This window comes from Alligator mississippiensis, chromosome 3, assembly GCF_030867095.1.
Source record: "Alligator mississippiensis isolate rAllMis1 chromosome 3, rAllMis1, whole genome shotgun sequence".
Lineage (NCBI taxonomy): Eukaryota > Metazoa > Chordata > Crocodylia > Alligatoridae > Alligator > Alligator mississippiensis.
Genome location: NC_081826.1, coordinates 238,320,113 through 238,326,112, shown reverse-complemented (window position 1 = coordinate 238,326,112; position 6,000 = coordinate 238,320,113).

Below are 6,000 nucleotides of genomic sequence, written 5' to 3'. Positions count from 1 at the left end.
CCCTCCTGTCCTGTGGTTGACTGATTGGCTGGCTGCCCTCACTTTTTTCCTACAAGGCGAGTTGAGTATAGAGACTTGGAGTAAACCTTAATTCCCTGCTCTTTTTTCCCTGTGTATAAACAAAAGCACTAGTGCTCTTTCTACTTTACCTTCACACTTTTAAATTCTATTATTCATGACACCACATTACTGGTTAAACAGAAAAAACTTTTAAAAATCTGATACTTGTTAGGATTCACATTAATGGTAGTTGGAAAGAGAGAAGATGTGTCATCAAGCTGTGCAAATCTCATATTCTCCACTGAATCTCAAACTGCTTAACCCTCTATACAACTTTTGGTATAACTGTAAGCCCTAGTTTGTGTTGATAACAATTCACAAATAGGAGTCAGGTTGTTCAACAACTGGAAAGTCAGACCACCCATACTGGTGCTTAGTGTCCTACATCATTTCCCTCAAACTACTTACTTTCCTTAGCTGGGGCTTTCTAGAAATTATACCCTAGGGTTTACAATTTATGGGGACCTTTGTAGGTATCATCAGCATGTCTGGCAGCCAAGATGGTTTAGTATATTGTCAGTCTGTACTGTGATCCTGTTATAACATATATGATGCCCTTACGCTTGCTTGTGAAACAAGAGCTATGTTAAATAACTTGGGATCATAGGAAAGTAAAGTTGGAAGGGACCTCAGGAGGTCCTCTATTCCAACCCCCTGATCAAGGTAGGATAACCCCAGTCAAATGTCTGTCTAACTTGCACTTAAAAATATCTAAGGATGGAGAATCCACAACCTCTAGGTAGCGTGTTGCAGTGCTTAACCACCTTCAAAGTGAGAGAGGTTTTCCTAATCTCCAACCTAAATTTTCTCTGCTGCAGGTTAAGGCCATTGTTCCTAGTCCCATCCCGTAAAACCAGAGAATAACTATCTCCATCCTTTTTATAATTGCCCTTCAAGTATTTGAAGTCTGTTGTCTAATCCCCCTTCAGTCTTTTCTTTTCCAGGCTATATCATCTTAGTTCTTTTAGCTTTTCTTCATAAATCATGTTTTCCAGGCCGCCAGTAATTTTTGTCTCTCTCCACTGGACTCGCTGTACTCTGTCTGCATTTTTCAATGTGGACATCATTTATCATAAATCAGCATTTGCTGGTATTAATCGACAGTGAATGGAAAATAACATGATCCTGTCCATTATCTTTTGATATGACAGGTCACATGTAAATTTCAATGTACTTCCCCATGGAGATGCACCGTTTTACAGTGGGATTACACAGAGAAAGGGTCCAATAAAATACGCCATTCATCTATTACCCCTTGCTCTTGCTCACAGTCAAACTGTCAAAGTAGCATGGGGAAAATAATTACCACAAAGTGAAACATCAGTACTTTAAAAAACAAACAAACAATAATCAACATCATCACAATCCATCACATTAAGCTTCTTTTTCCTTGTGCTACTGTGGTAAAAGGTATGTCTGTGTCATGCATAGGTATCAAAAGCAGTAGCCACATTAGTGCAGTACTCTGCCCATGTGAATACGGTCTGGAATTAAGTAAGAAGCAGGATATATTAGGTCATATACCTATATCAAGATGGAGATGATGAGAATGATGCAAAACAACAATCCAGTTAGTGCTCTGATATGTGCACCTCCCTTGTGATTTAAATCCCAGTGAAGATAGCAAAGTTTTGATTTCTCTGTGCATTAGATAGACTCTACAGAGGAATAAATCTCTGGGTTAGATCTTCAGCTGCTGTATATTGGTGTCATTCTAAGAACATCAATGGGCGATGTACATAAACAGAGGATGTAACCCAGGGCAGGCAATTATTTCAGGCAGAGGGCCACTTATCCAGTTTTGGCAAGCTGTCGAGGGCCACATGGGTAGCCCCACCCCTTGACAGGTGCCCCGCCCCCTGGTCACCATCTTGGGACCAGTGACCCAATGTCTTGAGACCAATGTCCCAGGGCCAGCACCGGTGGGGCCCAAAGCAGGGCAGAGGCTGGCAGGGGTCTGTGGAACCAGGCTGGGCTGCACCAGCAAGGTGAGGGGGCAAGCTGGCCTGGCTCCATAGAGCCCCTGCTGGCTGGGACTCTGCGCTCCTGCCACCCTGCTCTGGGCCCTGCTGGCACTGGCCCAAGGACACTGGTGCAGGCCCCATGCTACTGCTGGCTCTCGCACCTGCTCACTCTCAGTGCCCTCCCAGCCCCGTGGTACAGGCAGGGGGCAGTGTGCAGCCCTGAGCCCCTGCTCCCTGGTGGGGAATGAGCTGGTGCTTAGTGCGGAGAAAAGTGGCCCCTCACCCACCCCATGGCCGGTGCTCCCCGCTGCAGCTGCTCACAGCCCACCTGCGGCTGTTCCGAGCAGGCACAGGCAGCCCCACATGGGCTGCGAGCGGCTGCAGCTCGGGGCGCTGGGCACGGGGCAGATGAGGGGCCACTTTTCCCCTCTGCCTGCTCAGGACAGCCCCACATGGGCTGTGAGCAGCTGCAGCAGGGAGCACGGGCCATGGGGCGGGGGAAGGGCTGCTTTCCTTCATGCTGGGAAGGAGCAGGGAGGGAGCCCAGGGAAAAGCTGAGCATGGGGAAAAGCAGCCCCTCCCCTGCCCCGTGGCTGGCGCTCCGTGCTGCAGCCACTTGCAGCCTGCATGGGGCTGCCTGTGCCTGCTCAAGACAGCCCCACATGGGCTGCAAGTGGCTGCAGCATGGAGCGCTGGCCATGGGGCAGGCAAGGGGCTGCTTTTCTCTATGCTTAGCTTTTCCCCAGGCCACATTTCCCCAGGCTCCTTCCCTACCCGGGGTCCTCCCTTCCCCTCCCCCCCACCTTACCTGAGGTTCCGGTGCAGTGTAGCCACAAGGTCCCAGGCCAGAAGCCCCTTTTGGGGCTTTCAGCTGGGGGGGGCGGGGCAGGGCCGGGCGGGTCCTGCTGTTGCAGGAGCCCGATGGGGCTTCACCTGGGTCCTACTGCCCCTGGGGACAGAAACCAAGGGCAGATAAATATTAATTTTCTAAATTTTTTAGGAGCCCTACGGGCTGGATAGAATGGCCTTGCAGGCTGGATCTGGCCCGCAGGCCATATTTTGCCCACCCCTGATGTAACCTAATGATGGCTAAATCAAGGGCTTATACAGTGCTAAATAAATTGCTGGTTACAAAATAGTAGACAAAACTAGTCATATCTGGGTTCCGGGGGCAACATGTAGGGGGTGCATGTGGATGCCGCTCACCACCCCCGCCAATGACACCACTGGCGGTGTCTGCAGGCGGTCAGTGATCCCCGCTGGCCACCGCTGCTGGCAGCGTCTGTAGGTAGTCACAGACCCCTGGTTAGCGCTCGCCACCCCCTCCCGCTGCTGACAGCACTGGTGACATCTGCGGGAGTTCCTGCTTACCGCTGCTGCACTCCCGCCACCACTGCCACACTCCTCCCACCGCCATGCCCCCCCAGCTGCCGGGGGCATGCATCATTCATGTTGGGTTCCATGTTGACATTCTGGATTGCTAGTGTCTCAAACTCTATTTCTTCCTTCTCTTTGTCTGCCTGAGTCCTTTTTCCCTGTTTCAGGCACCTGTATGAAAGTATCTTTTTACATTGCCCATTTAGTCTTAAAGTATCTGGCAGAGCAAAAGATGCCAAGATGAAAAAGGAACTCCAAAAATCTTGAAGAAAATATCCAAAGCAATGGGATCTTTGGATTTGTCCCTCCAAGAAAGTTGAAATCATCTGACTTACTTGGGAATCATTTCATAGTTTAATGGTTAATCCGCAGTTGAGAGTTGTTCCAGGTTAATTTGTGTTAATCTCTGTTAAAAGAACTTTGTGTCTACAAGTAACTTTTGGTTGTGAATCATTGTTGTTTTAATGAGTGCTAATAAGTATACTTTGGAACCAATTTTACTGAGATGTGGAATGATGCAGTACCAACACAAAGCTGTCTACCTGCCACACTGGTATCCCACACGGCTCTGCTGACTAGTTAAGATATTTGCTTTTTTATTTGTATGCCCTCAACTACTCCTGACTAGATATGGCATCACTATTTAAATGGTGGTGTACAGCTGGGTGCTATCTTTTGCAGTTCTAGCTTGTGGGGGAGTTCACATACATATGTCATACTCCTGATTATTTACTGTTTATGCCTTGTACACAGTCTTGTTCTGAAATGCTATATTAGCTAACTGTTGGCACCCTGAGAGCAAGACCATAGCTAGTTATAGCTTTTGTAAACATAAATGTGGAGGTGGTGTACAGGCAGGCTTTGTTGGAACCATGTTCTAAGCAGCAATAAGATTTCCCTCAAGCAATTTTATAATTGCTATCCCTTCCACGTAGAAAACAAAAAGGCATCAGACAATTGTGCACTAGCTCAATTTCACTTGCAGTGTAGATGGCCCTTTGTTATAGCAGCTGTGTTCTACCTCAATGCTAATAATGAGCAACAAGAATAAAATACAGCAAAAAAGCTTGAAGTATGGCTTAAAATAGTGACTGTTATTTAACAGTGTGCTATTATACAGGAAAACTGTTTTTCACCTTGTTGATTTAAAAATGTAGCAAAGCCATTAAAATGAGCTTTGTGAGCTATTTGTACTTTTCCTACATGTTCTTACTTAGATAGCGTACTAGTCCTTCTTAGCTTTCTTATTTCTGAAGGAAGGCTGCCAACATATAACAGATGGACAACTCAGAGAGATGAATAGGATGCTAGAAAATGTACAGCTGACAAAAAGGCAAGACTGTTACTGATAAATATTACATATATACCTAAATTAGGATTGAAAAAGACTTATGAGAGAGACTGTGCTTTCAGAAACATCCCAATTGAACGCTTAATGTAAAATTAGCATACTTTTCTTCTTCCATACTACATGTAAACTTTGTAGCTGTCCAAGGATGACATAGGCCAGCTAGACAGAAAACAGGATAGACATGTACCTTATAGACTAACTAAATAAGAGATGCATACACTTTTGTGAGCCAGAGCTTACTTCATCAGATGCTAAGAAAGAACATGAACAAAGCATAGGGCAGTTAGGCATATTTTAAAGGAATCTGTTATGATGTGTTGCCTGTCAAGTCTGGCCTCTCTTGGTCTGCTATCTGGTACCATGTAAACCAGAATAGCCTGTTCTGTGGTTGGGTTGTTGGCAACTAAGCCAGTGCCCCCATTGGTCTAGCTTGAATGAGGAGGGTGTATGAACATCCAGCAGGACTAAAAACAAGACTTAACAAAAGGTAGATGAGCTCACTGTGAGCCAACAGCCATCGATACCTGGAGAGGAGATGGGTGCCACCAGGTCACTCTGTGTGAAGAATCACCAATGATGCAAAGCAACTCAACTAACCTAGAAGGTTCTTACAACATCTAAGGTGCCCCAGTGGCCACAGCGGCCTTGACACTGGCTTGACTTATTATGTTATGTTAATTGTCTGTGCCATGTACTGTAAACTCTGCGATGCTGAATATGTGATCTGCCTGAAGACTTCACTATTACAGCAAGCAAAGACTAGTACAGTCTGATACATCACTAAAAGTACAGGCGTGAGCATTCCCAAGTAATAGGTCAGTATTGCTATTGTCATACTCATTTCACAATAATATATTTTTCTCTTTAAAATGTTTTAAATAATTTAGGTCTACAAACATTTTTTTTTGCTCATTGTTGAGACAGATTGCAAAGATTTCTGCTGGTTTGTATCACTCCTGTACCTTTCAGTTGAAAGAATATTGGGCATTTAGAATTGAGATTTTCATAAAAAAACATAGCCACTATTGTCACTGCACTCTTTGAGAGAGACTGTACTTTGTGTGAGAGGCAAGAATTTCTTAGGGTGATATCTTTTATTGGACCAACTGCATAGTTGGGATAGAGTTAGACCAGGGGTGGGCAAAATATGGCCCGCGGGCCAGATTGGGCCCGCGAGGCCATTCTATCCAGCCTGCAGGGCCCCTAAAAAATTTAGAAAATTAATATTTATCTGTCCTTGGTTCCTGC